This window comes from Heterocephalus glaber, unplaced genomic scaffold (assembly GCF_053883595.1).
Source record: "Heterocephalus glaber isolate CG9 unplaced genomic scaffold, H.glaber_assembly_v1.0 deba00001442, whole genome shotgun sequence".
NCBI lineage: Eukaryota > Metazoa > Chordata > Mammalia > Rodentia > Bathyergidae > Heterocephalus > Heterocephalus glaber.
In genome coordinates this window covers 38,364,494-38,380,246 of record NW_028258296.1, presented here as the reverse complement: position 1 = coordinate 38,380,246, position 15,753 = coordinate 38,364,494, and the positions used below count along the sequence as shown (strand labels likewise).

The following is a 15,753-nucleotide window of genomic DNA, read 5'->3' as shown; positions in this document are numbered from 1 at the left end:
TAATTGCAATTTTATCTTCTATATCTGAAATTTTGTCCTCACATTGGGTCATTTTGATGCATACACTTTCATTGGAGTTTTTAATCTCCTGGAAATCTTTTGGCATCTGTTTTATGGATTCCATTTGTTATCTTTGTTGGGATTCCATCATTTTCCCCAGCTCCTCTTGTTTTCTAATCTATGTCCTCTCTACATTTATTAATCATGCCTTGCACTATGGGCACAATCTCTGCTGTTATGTGAGAAATTATTTCTTATTTGCTTTTTTTCCAGATCCTATTTTGTTGTCAGTTCAGGGAGTCCAGTTGTATCAGAATGTTCCATCTTGATTCCCTTTGGGGTTGGGGTAGGTGATCTGGAAGTCTCCTTCTGAGTCTTGGTTAAATGTCTTCTCATTTTGATGGGGGAGGAGGTAGGAGAGAGTGATGCTGCTGGTGCTCATGCAGCTCACCTCTTCTGTGTTGGGAGCTGTGGTAGGTTGGCCTGGAAGCCTCCTACTCTGCACTAGGAGCTGCAGCATGTCGACCTGAATGCCTCCTCCTCTGTACTGGGAACTGTAGCATGTTAACCTGGAAGCCTCCTCTGTGCTGGGAGTGGTTGTAGGTTCACAAGAAATGTTAAGGAAGGCATTCATATGGGTGAAATAAATATCAATATAGATATAGACTCCCAATAAAACTGGGAATTATATACCTAGAAACACACATACACACACACACACACACACACATACATATGATTTTTTCTTATGTACTAAAACTATGTTTTATTAAAAATAATGTATTATGGGGTTATAACTTATGTAAATGTGAAAGTTTTAAATTTCATACATATATACCTCATTTTTCAACAAATCATAAAGCCATAAGAAAAATATGAATATACATTATACAATTGAGAGTTTAAGTGGATCTTTTAAAATGGACTGTGATGAATTAGGAAGTAAACTGTAAACTAAAGAAAATACTAGAATAATAAAACAGAGTTGTACCTATCAAATCAAGACATGATCCAAAATAGAATCAACAAGGGAGATAAAAAATAAAACATACAATCCATAAGAAAGAAAAAAAGAAGAAAAGTAATAAATAGGACATACAAACAACAAATAAATATCAGGATGATAGATTTAAAATTAAATATGTATATATGAAATTTAACCTCCCAAAACACACAAGTGAAAAAGTCTGCCAAATGACATTAAAAATCGGGGCAGAAGTATGAGATCCTTACAACAGACTCATTTTACACAAAGAAAAATAAGGTTGAAAGTGAAATAATAGAAACAGATATTTTACATTAACACTAGACTAAGTAGATGTCAACATCAGAAGACTAACAGGGATTAAGTTTATTTCATAAAAAAGTGGGGTAAATTCATAAAAAGGACATAGAGTTCCATATGTGTATGCACCGTGTAATGGAGCTTCAAAATACAATAGAAAAATCTTACATAATTGCAGGGAGAAGTAGGCAATTCTAAAATTATAGTCTTTTGGGCCTAGGATTTAGCTCAGTGGTTCTACCGCCTGCCTCAAAAGTGCAAGGTCCTGAGTTCGATCCCCGGTACCAAAAAAAAAAATATAGTCTTTATTTCAATATCTCTCTTAGTGACTGACAAAGTAATTAGACTTGAAGAACTACCTTAATCTAACCAACATTTTATAGACTATTCTGCAAACACACAATGAGGAGTATTTTAAGTGGACACTGAACTATTACTAAGACAATGTTCTAGTATACAAAACAATATCCAATTAAAATTTTAAAGTGCAATTCATGCAAAGTATTTTATTGACCATACCAGAATAAAATTAAAAATAAAAAACATCTCTAGAATACTTCCAAGGTTTTGGAAACCATATAACATGCCATCAATTTCTATGTGCAAACAATAAAAAGAGAAAAATAATTGAAATATAAAAGACAGTACCATGTACATTAGCATGAAAATAACAGATATATAGGGGTATGACTGACAAAATGGACAAAATTTGTAAAATAAAACTAAATAACATCAAGAGGGAAAAATAATTATAAACAAATAAGATGAATATGCCTTATTAACTGGTGAGATGACTCAATATTGTTGTTCTCAAAATTGATCAATGTATTCAACATAATCTAAATTAAAACATCAGTATTCTTTTTCATAGAAATTGGGAAGCTGGTTCTAATACTTGTAAAGAAGAACGTGCTAAAATAGATTTTTTTAAAAAAATTCAAATAAAGTTAGACTATACAATATCTGATTTCAAGTAGCATACAGAAATAACAATGAAAACAATGTCTTTCACTGATGACCCTGAATCTAAGTTAGGTGCTTCTGTGTGTGTGTGTGTGTGTGTGTGTGTGTGTGTGTGTGTGTGCATGTGTGTGGACTTTATTTCATGTAAATCACCATGAAGCATTTTAAACTACTATCCTATTTTGAGAGGCAATTAGATTTTCATAATGTGGTTTTTAAGATGTTTGGGGTCATCCAAAACACATGCTCCAAACAAACTTTTCCAGGAATGATGAAAATTATGCTTAAGAAAAATCTACCCTTTAGGCAGCTTTTTTTCTACCAGAGTACTGCTAAACTTACAGATGGAAACATTTCCCAGAGGAAAATTAGTCTTGTTGCTGTGCTAAGCACTCTTTACCTTTCCTGAAGATAGTTTTAATCCCTACCAGAAAAACAAACCTCCGAGGTTTTATCCCATGTTTTACTAATAAAGGAATCATGGGCACTATCCCATTACAGGACCCCCTTTGAAAGGAAAGAAGTGGGGAAAGTGATGCTTTGGTTTCCCTGTACTTTGTTAATCAGTGTAAGTGGCTGTTCTTACCTGTGGTTGCTTTTTTAAGTTAATGCCTAGCAGAGAGCAGGGTAAACAGAAAATGTTCAACTTTATTATATGATATTATATATAATATACTACATATATTTATTGTATATATGTTTCTATATAAAGGTAAACTTTATATATATATATATATATATGTTCAACTTTATATATGTGTATTATATAAAAATATATAATGTGATATATATATACATACACCTGCGAACACACATAAAAGGGAAGGAAAATTGAAACTATGCATATGGAAAACCTCAGATTAAACAGTAGAAGTAAAGAGGATCAAGATGAAATATACAAATGGACCAAATCCCCACAATGAATGTATTTATTATGTATTGCAAACATATATTAATATCGTTTAAAAAAGAAAAAAACCAAACAATTAAGATAAAAGTTGCAGTCAATGAAATTAATATGGTTTTAGCTACTGATAACCAGTTGGGCCAGGTCATGACCAATCAAAATAATAATACATAGAAATTCTTGATTCTGATAAAATATACATAAATATTTAATAAAAATATATTTCAATGTACATTTAAAATATACCATACTAAGGAATAAAGATGAGAAATGAAGTCAAATTGTCATTATTTGCAGATGACATGATATTCTATGTCAAAGACCCCGAGAACTCCACCCAAAGTCTTCTAGACTTAATAACCAAATTCAGTAAAGTAGCTGGATACAAGGTCAACACACAAAAATCAATAGTTTTCCTCTACACGAACAACAGACTCACTGAGACAGAAATAGGGCAAACAATTCCTTTCACAATAGCATCCAAAAAACTGAAATGCCTAGGAATCAACCTAACAAAAGGAATCCAAGACCTCTTCTCTGAAAACTATAGCACTCTGAAAAAAGAGATGGGAGGGGCTATCAAAAAATGGAAAGACATCCCTTGCTTCCGGGTTTGGAAGGATCAGCATAGTGAAAATGGCCATATTTCCAAAATTGCTATATAGATTCAATCCAATCCTAATTGGAACCCCAGCCGCATACTTCATGGACCTTGAGAAAACAATCCAAAAATTCATTTGGAACAAGCAGAAACACGGAATAGCAAAACCAATTCTAGGTAACAGAGACATGGCAGGGGGCATTACAACCCCTAATTTGAAACTATACTACAAAGCTACTGTAATAAAAACAGCATGGTACTGGCAAAGAAAGAGACCTGAGGACCAGTGGGACAGATTAAAAGATGCAGAAACAACGCCAGACACACTCAGCCACCTCATCTTTGACAAAGGTGCCAAACACCCTCACTGGAGGAAAGAGAGCCTCTTTAATAAATGGTGCTGGAAAAATTGGGCTTCAACTTGCCCAAGATTAAAACTAGACCTATATCTCTCACCATGCACTAAACTAAAATCAAAATGGATTAAAAATCTAAATATAAAAACAGAAACACTAAGCTAGCTGGAAGAGAGTTTAGGTAGAACTCTTGAAGACATCGGGGTAGGAAAAGACTTTATGAACAAAATCTCAGTTGCCTGTGAACTAGCACAAACGATCAACAAGTGGGATCTCTTCTTAATAAAAAGCTTCTGCACACCAAGGAAACCACCAGCAGTGTGACGAGACAACCCACAATGTGGGAAAAATTTTTCACCGGCTGTCCCTCAGGCAAAGATCTACTATCTTGAATCTATAAAGAACTTAAAAAAATCAGACCTCCAAACTTTAAAGACCCAATCCAAAAATGGTTATCTGAAATGAATAGACATTTCTCACACAAAGAAGTAGAAATGGCAAATAAACATATGAAAAAATGTTCAACATCACTGGTCATTTGAGACATGCAAATGAAAACAAGTCTGAGATTCCACTTCACTCCAGAAAGAATGGTTGCTATCATGAAATCAACCAATAACAAATGCTGGTCAGGCTGTGGGGAAAGAGGAACACTGCTCCACTACTGGTGGGAGTGTAGACTGGTGCAACCACTGTGGAAATTAGTATGGAGATACGTCAAAGAACTAGGACTGGAAGTCCCATTTGACCCAGCTATTCCCCTGCTGGGTATCTTCCCCAAAGGATTCAAAGAATCATACCACAGTGATATATGTGCACCCGTGTTCATAGCAGCACAGATAGCAATAGTTAAAACTTGGAAACAGCCCAAATGCCCATCAACTGGAGAGTGGATCAAGAAAATGTGTTGTTTTTTTTTTATAAAATGAAGTACTACTTAGCCATCAAAAACGAGAAAGTAGAGATATTTATTGCTAAATTGGTGCACATTGAGATGATACTCTTAAGTGAAATAAATAGGACACGTGTAAATACCGAATAGTTTCTCTAGTGTGAGAAACTGAAAGTGTAAATAAGGACTAAAAGGTGTAGTAGATAATGTGAAATAGGAAGAAAAAGGGGCAAAGGGGAAGGGGAAGTGGGAGGGGTAGGGAAAAGGAAAGAAGGGAATGGAATTAATATGAGAAAATGAAAAAAAGGGAACAAAGTCTTTGTAAATAGGGAGGGATTGAAGGTAGGGGAGAAAAGGGGGAAAAATAGGGACCAAGAGAGTATGTAAATGTACATATCTCCAGTGATGAATGTTATTATATTGTACACCTAAAATGTACCAATAAAAGCATATACATAAATAATAAAATATAATATATTATACTACTGTAATTTTGAAATACTAGTAGTGGAGTATAAATTAACCTTATATTTTATTCATATCTATGCCACAGAAATTTCAGATGTGATCACTAAAAGATATGAACATGTACATAATTGCTAAAAATGGAAACCATACAAGTCTCTGTCGATGGTAGTATAGAGAAATAAATTTTGCTATATTTTTGATGGAATATTCTATTACAATGGGGATAAATACATTTATCTGATTATATATGAAAGTCACAAAGATATTGAATGAAGCATGACAAATTAATATTTACTGCATAATTCAATTTTAATAAAGTTGAAGAGTAGGTGAAACTAATTTATACTATTAGAAATCAGCATAGTAATTATTCTTGAGGAATGGATAATTATTAGGAAAAACATGCAGTGACATCTCACAAGAAGGCAACCTAGATTTTGCTAATGGGCTAATTCTTTTGCAGATTCTGATTTCATATATATGTTCCCTTTATAAAAATCAATGAAGCTATAAACTTTGTTTTGTGTTGTATATAGAAAATACATAAAAAATTTTAAATTACAGAAAAAATACCGTTGCTCTTAAATCTACTACTGTCATTTGGTAAAGGTAAAATGTATAAAATTTATAAATGCTTTTCTTGACATTTTACCACTGAGAAAATTAAGATAATTATCAAATTGTCCACATTTCCTATTTTAGCTTTACTTTAGCCATTAACTATTACATATAAGAAAATTAGCAAATGGGAAAATCTTTCAGAACACTAGTCTACATTCATTAATACTAAAAATTGGAGATGGGGAAACAATTTGAATTTGTTTTATCTAACTGTAGTTTGATGAGATTTTCTTTTTGTATTTTGTAAAAAGGCAAACATCAAAATTTCCCCTAAGAATTGAACTGATTTGTTCAAAAATTAAATGAGTGTCCATTCCTCAAACCTCACAGAAATCTATAAATCTGTTAAACTTGAGTAGTACAATTATAAAAAACAGATATAGTGAAATGTTTTAGTATCTATACATGTAAATTTTCAAATAAATTATTCCACAATACACTAATTAAATAAGTCATAATATATTAAATTAATATCCCCTGGCATAATATCATAGTTTTTGTATCATTTTTTCTATCTTTCCAATGTTTCTGCAGTATGCTCATTTCTACCATTCCACTGCCAACATTTAACATAAGATCCTATCATTTCTCATGTGGATTTTTACAATAGCCCCATGGTAGCCCTCCCTGTGTTTGTCCTGAGTCTTCTGGTAGTCTGTTCCAACAAAATAACCGAAAGAATTTTGTTAAATGCTAACAAAAATATGAGTTTTTCATCAAGGATCTCTATCAAATTGTCACAGTGAAGATCCAGAAAAAAATATGTCCTTATACTTCCTGCAGGCTGGGGGAATGTAGCCCCAGAGAATTCTGTTTCCTCTCCAAAAGGCTTCCCTCCAAGACAAGTTATTTGCTATGGTTTGGATATGATGTGTTCTCCAAACATTCATGTGCTGAACACTTGATCCTGAGGAGGGAGGTGTGGAGTTGGTGGAATGCTTTGGAGGTGGGGCCCAGTGTAATATAATTAGGTGACTGGCTCTGCCCTTGGAAAGTGGACTAATGCTGGTGTTTTAGAATCAGTTAGCTCTCATAGAGTGGGTTACTATAAAATGAGGTCACTCTACATGCTTGACTCCTTCTGTATAGGGCTATTTTGCTTTTTATTTGTCTCCACAATGTAATACAGCCAGGGGGCCATTGCCATGATGTTTGGATAGTTACCAGCATTGTGAACCACATAAACTTCTTTTCTATACAAGGTAGATATCATCAAGAATTTTCTTATAGCAACAGAAAATGGACTAATATGCTATTTTTCCAGAGCCTAAACTATTGAACTTCACAAGGTATTAAACCGACATTGAGTAGGGGAATGGAAAATGTGAACTCTACCAGATTGTAGCCATCCTGTCCCACCTCAAGGGGTAAAGAAACCTGGGAGACCTTGTAAAGCTCAGAGCCTAGAGACTCAGGCTCACTAAAAGCCCAAGACCCACTCAGAGAACTATAGAATTCTTTCTCTCTCCCATATCTTATTACCACAGGTCTATTTACCAGAGTTCCTTTACCCAATACCTCATGTCTGACGTTTAGCAACATACCGCAAGGCATACCAATTAAAGTTGTTATGACATGAAAAGGCTGGACTCTCAGATTAAAATTTCCACAATGTTATTAAAAAACCCCACATAATTGAGCAATAGTGTTGAGGATCCTGGAAAGAAATTTATATTCTTTATATTGAAGATGTGAAATTTAAACTGGAAATAGGGCAATAAAGATAAATAAAAAAAGATCAGTGAGGGCACAATAAAAAGATCTAGAGAATCAGTGTTTCTGTAAATGAAAACAAATTGTATAATGAATAGCTTAATGAAAGAGATGGGAAATAAGAGTTTGTAACAAGAGAGTGGGATGTTTAAATTGAACATCTTACAAAATAAGTACTTTTGCACACTGAAGTCTAGGATATGGCAATGAAGTTGGTTTCCAGAAATTAAGAAAAAAATCATTAATATTTATTTTATTCCTATGCATCAGGTACAGTGCTAAGATACATTTATTATGCTTTTCTACTACTAAAAATTATACATTTGTATAATTATAATATTTAATCTTTATTAAAATAATGTAGTAATATATACAATACTGTGTAATATTATAAACTATATTAATTATAATAGTTATTGTATTATTAAAAATGAGATGAGAGCAATGTGTTATATTAGCTATCCATTTGAAATTTACAATCCAATTCTATGATGAAAGCAGAAGATAAAATGGAGAGGACCATTTTAAATTAATGTTGATATCTTCAGTAATCAAAATGTGTACCATGAAAATAAAGAGGAAGGCAGAGAAGTAAATAGCTCAAAAGCAACAAGCCTTAATGTACCTGAGTGGTTTTTTTTGGTTTGTTTGTTTGTTTGGGGTTTTTTTGGTACCAGGGATTGAATTCAGGACCTTCTGCTTGCAAGGCAGGCAGCGTGGCACCGCTGAGCTAAATCCCCAGCCCTGTATCTGAGTTTTTAGTGCAAAGACAGTAGTTGAAGCACAAGGAAGAAATTATCCTCAGCTGCTTTTAAAGGCAAAGACAAGAGGACAATCTATGAAGATGATGAGGATAAATGACAGGTTCTGTATTATAAAAATCATATACATTGTGCAGAAAAAGAATAGTTGGAGTATGTGCAAACAAATGTATAATGTTAATAGATCATTAGTGTATACTTGGCAAATGAGTAGAGGATATAGGGGAAAAATGTAGATAGTCCAACTGCTGGAAAGATTTTAGAATAAAACACTTTTGATGGTCCCTTGTTATGAGGTAGCAGTAGTAAGGTCTCTGAAGACCTAAGGAACGATACTTTTAAAATGAATTTCCTTTATAGCCATGTTTGGTCAGAGATCATGAGAAATTAACATGTATCAATCCAAGCTGTTTGGAAAAGGCTTTTGCTTTTTCTGATAAAAAGAACAGACATGGCTAACCTCTACACTTTCCTACAGCCATCTTGTGACTTAGGAAACAATCTTGACATCATTCACTGAACTGCTAACTTAATAGAAACAGCCACATAACTTCAGAATTCTAACTACATGACTTTAAAATAAAGATATTTCTTAGTTTAAATGACCATATTTTTGTTTGTTTTGTTAGTTGCAGCATAGAGTGATTCTGATACAACTTTAATGATCTTTTCAAGAAAGTTCATTTTCCCCCATCTTTATATTTCTTCATTTTATATATTTTTTCACACCTGTATTGTTGTAGATTACAATGTGTTGTTATTTATCTTCTTGTCTAAGTAGACTAAATATTCTTTACATGTAATATTGCCATTATATTTCATGTATTCTAAGTCCTCATCAGAGTCTCTGGTACCTAATAGAAAGTCACATGATATGTCATACGAGTAGCTAGGTGGTGAGTAGATCAGAGTCCTATAGTTTTATATCCAAGACAAACAAAAACAATGAAAAAATCCTCAACCTCAACAGTCAGAGAACTGACCCAGAGATGGAACTTTCCATATCACTGCACCTATGTTAGTGTCTCTCTGAGAATTTGGAATGTGGAACTTAGAATAAAAGTCATGTGACATTATGGGAGCAGAATCATACTATTGACACATGAATTCTTTCAGCTAAGAACCAGAATCAACTCTAATTCTTATGTTTCCTAATGCTAGGTTGATCAATTTCTCCTTGGATTTTGAGAGATACTGGTGAGCCCTTCCAAATAAATTTTTCTCCAATCTGAGCTAGCCAGAGATTACTATTCTCAAAACTAAATGAACACTACTAATGGAGATACAAAGTGATATGGGCTAGATTTGGAAGCATAAGCATAATTTCAGTATTTACTGGCAGTTGCACATGGTAAGTACGGGAGAGCACTGTGAAGAGAAATGTGGATACAAGACATTTTAAGGGTTCTATCAAAAGGTGGACCTAGAGGACATTTAAATTGAGAATACAGAGAATCAAATGCAAGTCCCTAATACTACTTTTTAGAAGTGGAGAGCTTCAAAACACCCAGTTCTGATAGGCAAATCCATATTTGACCATATAAGCAAAAAGCCAGAGAGTTTGTCAGGGATTAAGCCAGAAATAGAACTCCAGAAACTGAGCTACAAGTCCCACTCTCTAACCACTAACACCACTCCCTTCTTACAGTACATTTAGTGTGAAATAGTTTTTAGGTTTCCTTTCATGCTTGTAGTCAGCTGAAGTAGGATGGAAAAAATTAAAAACAGGCCATGCACTAAAAATGCATTTTTCCCTCCCATTTAAGGAACTTAAATTTTTAAAAAATTAAGAAATTTCATGGAAATTAGAAACCAAATATGTACTTTTTCTTCTACCACTTTTTTGTCTTTAACAAAATACTGGGGCCTAAAATTATAAGCATAGACACTTTTCATCTGAACATGAAATCAGACTATTTTTCATCTCTGAGAAATAGCATTTTTTGACCCTCTTAATAAAGAGCTTATTTTTTTAGATCTTCTGGCCAGACAAATCTTGACAGGAAAAGATTATTTTAAAAGATGAAACTTTTATGTTTAAAGTTATATTAAACTATTAAATTGCTACATGCTTTTAATTTTTCCAGGTTAAAGTAAATTAGCATATTTCCAAAAAGAGAATTCAGAGTTAAAGGCTGTTTGGTGTCTAGAGAGTCAGTAAGTTCATGAAAGAGCCTCTTTTTCCCCTTCTATTTCCTGTTTTTGAACTTCTCCCACTAGCACCATTCAAGCAAAGAGTAACACTGTGCTTCAGCACAAATAGCTAAAAGTGACATTAATTATTTTATTTATTTACTTTTTGTTTGGGCAGGCTGCCTTCAGACAGTGGGACTTGGCAAGCTCCATTGTCCTGTAGATGTGTTAACTTTAATTTTTTTCTTACAAAGATGATAGGTTAATGCCACTAATTTAAATTAGACTGGAGATTTGACTCTTGTAGTAGTAACTGAAAATATTTGTCTGACTCAAGGCTAATAAAATTCTTTATGGTCATATATTTATCACACTTTGAAAATTTAGGTGGAAATAAGTGATTATATATTTTTTAAATTTCAGTAGTCTATCAGTATGCCAACAAAATTCATTTTTTGTTGTTCAGAACAAGATATTTTTAAATGCACATTGTCTTTTTTCTTCTCAAAATGTGCATTATGCTCCTACAAGTATGATCATTCTAATACTGTACTGCAAGAATGAGCACTTGGTTAATAGCAAGTTGTAACAAATTTGCTTTTTAAAAATAATGAAGTATTTTAAAATTAAGTATTTTCATTAAAAATGTTCATATGTAGGGAAAAGTTGTGATTAAAAAATAAAGGTATGGAGCTTAACTGTCATAAATAGTAATATTCAGTACATCCTGAACCCAAAAAAGGGTCTTTCTAGGGTATGGCCTTCACTTCCCAGAGTTCATGCCTAGAGTAATTTACTTCAGCCTTTCAAACCTCACATTCTTTTTCTCACCTCAGACCAGCTGAGCTTTCAAATCTTTGAATTCCTCTTTCATAATTTCAGTTCTTCATGATGTTTGAAATACATATTTTCCAAAAATAGAGTATAAGCCACAAAGAAATGAGTTAGCTTGGTTTCATGATCAGAATTCCCCCATATTTAGGTGGTCTCATAATGTGAAGTAATGAAACAGAATTTCTAGGCTCTTCATTTTAGTAATCTTTATTGTGAAGAAAAGTTTTTGATTCCATAAAGAAAAAAAAAAAGAATTTCTAGGCTCACTTCATCCCGAGTGGAATTTTCCATTTCCTTTTACCTGCTCAGACTCTAGTTTTTGGTACCAGTTCTTCGTTGATAATTTTAAGGCTCAATCATTCATAAGGATACATTTGATTTTGAGATTAAATAGTTTTCCTTTTGCAATTTATGTTGTTATGATATTGCCCTCTGTGACATACTTTGAGAAGGATTTTCTAAACATGGTAAAATTGATTTGCCAAGCAAGCTATCAAAAGACTGTGAACTCATTAATAGCAGAGATCTGTTTTTCTATTTCTTTTTTTTTAGTCCCTAAGAGGTAATTCAATGTGTGGTACAAGATCAGTCTGCAATGGATACTTGTTGATCTTTGGAATGAATAATAAATAACTGAAAATTTTATATAATTTTTTGAAGTAAACATTTTGAATATGAAACATTTGACTATCATTGTGCTGGTTGCTACTGAAACTATTGAAGGATTTACATATAGAATTTCAGAGCTAAAAAGAATATTAAATTTTTAAAAAATTCAGTTAACTAATGGAGAGAATGAACATTAGATTAGTTAATAATACCCAACAAGTTCACTATATGACAACATTTATGGATGAATTTGTATTAACAAACACGACTCTTAAAACCATGCTAGTGTGCCTCTACCATGGGAAAAATCCTTCCCTTTCATACTTTATGATCTAGCAGAGCAAATATAAAGTTACCTCCATCACACACATTTTTAAAAGAAAAATAGTTAAAGGAATGAGTTCCTTGTACTGAAACTATATTTTCCCACTGACTGCATATAAATAAAAACTTGGTTACTTTTAGTTAAATCATATTTTCCTCATGACTGCAAATCAGCTGTTCTCAATCTTTTCAGTTTAAGACACATGTATGAACTTGCTAAGGCAGGGAAAAATTTTATTCCTTAACCTCATGAAAAGGTAACTATCATATTGATAACTCTAGCTATAAATGTGATCTATGTTTATGCTCACAACCCATACTCTTTCCTATGTATTTCCACAGTATTTTACAGGGTTTTTTCTTCATTTTTCCATCAAGCATTACCAAAAGCAATGAGAGAAACCCATAACATCACTGTATTCAGGATAACTTAAGATTTTCCTTAAATGTAGTTAGGAAATACTGACTTCAGTTATTAACCTGGACATGAATTCATGAATTCTGATCACAAAGATAACACTGTAATAACACAATAAACCTTTTCATATAGTATATAAAAGAAATAGTAATACTTCCTGAAAATGTGATTAATATTTTTCCAAATTAGTAATATATTCCAGAAATTGTATCTTTCTTAGCCTGAATCTGCAGAAAGATGTTCAATTTTGAATGAGTTCTTTATATATCCTTTGTGTATCATTTCATTCTACTTCTTCCCTGGAAGATTTTCTGGGACTTATCTATTCCAAATATTAATTCTTTCATAAATTTGCACTCTTGTGGGTTAGCATTTATTATTTACTTAATGTATAACTGTGTATATCTGATGTCACTTAATTTTTAAAAGGTGTTTGATAAGATTGGTTTATATGGAGTCAGAAGTCCTTCACATGTACTCACATTGTTATCGTTATATTTAAGTTGCCACTGGTGTGACCATCCATCTAAAATTCTTTAAAATTATGAATTTTTTTAGATTATAGGTTTTTGCAGGTTCATAATATCTTAATCAAGACCCCTTAATAATTCAAAGCCCTCACATCCCCCAGGAGTGACTCTATTTACATATTTAAAACATAAACAAGTACTATCATTTTCCCTGAATGTGCAATGTACTCTTAATCTAATATTTGGAATGGACAAGGTGGTGTGGGTTAATTTATGTAGTTAGTCTATTGCCAAACTCGCCCCTGATGTTTTCCATAGTATCAGTACTTGTAGTCCTGGGCCTATTTCCTCTTCTCTAGCTCACTTTCCCACAAGAGTTACCAATTCACTGCCTTCTGTGATTAGCAATTTTCAATGAAATATTGAGTTTTTCAAGTAAAAGTTGAATATTAGACAGTCTATCTTTTTAAAGTTTCTGACCACTTCCACCACAGGGAAATGTCACTCCCTGACAGTGCCCCGTTTCTTGTATGGCATGGTGTGGCTGAGACCTCCCTCCTTTCCTCTATTCTGGTGTCAGTGTAACTCCAGTGCTTTACTCAGGGATGCCCAAGACAGACTTACTGCCTCATCTCCATAAATAAATTAACAGATTAATTAACTCTGGCTGTTCTTCATTGACCTAAATTATGTCCAGGAGACAAAAGATTCAAAATAAACCTTAGGTTTATTGATTTTTTTTCCCTTGAGAATGAAAAGTTAATCATTAGCAAAACTGGAAACTAAACCAACCAAAATTTTTCTAGTTTGATTAGTTTAATGGTAACTTTAAAAAAAAGTTAGAAAGAGTTTAAAATATTCAACAACTACAAATTTGAGACAATGGTAAAAAATAAAAGAAAGAACTGACAGCAAGTGAAATCCTAGCTTAGGTACATTGAAGAGCATATAGTCCATTAGTTTACATTCTTTCCATACTATGTCCAATTAATTTTAGACATTTATTTATTAAACTAACACTCAAATAAGGATTTCATATCTTGATATGTTCTAGTTTCAGATTTTTATGCAAAGTCTTTTCTATAATGAATCTCTTGTTTTGCCTTGTAATCTCTAAAACTATAAGGATCATTAATATTTACTAAACATTGATCATTAACATTGATTAAAATCATTCCACAAACCACTTAATATTTACAAGTATTTTACTGCATAAAATAGATTGTTTTGAATCACTTTGAAATTCTTGTTTATATAATTATTTATAGGTGAAAAATTAGGAATTATACATATAATCCATATCATATTATTAAAAAGCAAACTCTACCATACACTCTAGTATGTCATAAAGCTAGCTTGTAAATTTCCTAAAGAAAATTTTTGTTTCTTTTACTCTCTGTTGAATTTCAAGCCCCTATAATTATGCTTGTTACACAACAGACATTTTGTAATTCAAGAATAAATAAATGAACAAAATTTCAAAATTAAAAGTGAGTGGCAGAAGGGCAAAAATAGACAAATAAGTAGCAAAGCATGATAGAAACTCAAACACACCAAAATATATCAAATTATGAAATATTATACAGGTACAATTCAGCTGAAGGATAATCTAATCAATAAAAAGTATTTGGATAACACTAATTATTTTTAAATAATTTAGTTTGGTCTTCCCTTTCTATTGTATCCCACTATGAAATCTTATAAACTACAGTGAAAAATTGTTGAATAAACCACTGAGAAAGTAAATTTTTGTAACTTTTGGTCTTAGGGTTGACAAGGGCCTTTTGGGCAACACTACAACAAAAAATAATGGGTAAATTTGGTTGTATAAAGTTTTAAATTTTGATCTGTCAGGAGTATCATTAAAAAAGTAATAGCAAAAGACAAGCTGGGAAAATGATTATAATCATTTAGGGAAGAAGAGCTAATAACTCTAGTTTATTAAAAATTTGCTTGAGTTGAAAAAAAGTCCAATGGCTCAGAGAAAACCGAATAACAGTTGAAAACAGAAACAATTTTGTAAGTTGAAATATAAATTATTATTAAATTTAGAAGTCTTTTGGTGGTGTTTTTGGGGTCTTCTATGTAGAGTAAGTATGTCATCCACAAATAATGATAATTTAACTTCTTTCTTTCCTATCCTTATTCCATTTATTTCTATCTCTTATCTAAATTCTCTGGCTAATGTTTCCAGAGCTAGATTGAATAGTGATAATGGACATCCTTGTCTTGTTCCTGATTTTAGAATGAAAATTTTCAGTTTTTGATCTTTAGTATGATCTTGGCTGTTGGTTTTTCATAGAAGGCTTTTATCAGATTGAGAAAAAGACTATTCCAATTATTTGTATGGTTTATGTCAAATGCTTTTTCTGCTTCTATTAAGATGATTATGTGGTTT

The 15,753-nt window shown here is 32.4% G+C and overlaps 1 protein-coding gene across 3 annotated transcripts in view; it reads left to right on the top strand.

Annotated features, from left to right (window-relative positions):
* Window positions 1-15,753, top strand: part of Col11a1 (collagen type XI alpha 1 chain) — a 702,155-nt gene that overhangs the window by 445,848 nt on the left and 240,554 nt on the right. The gene's annotated exons all lie outside the window — the stretch shown is intronic.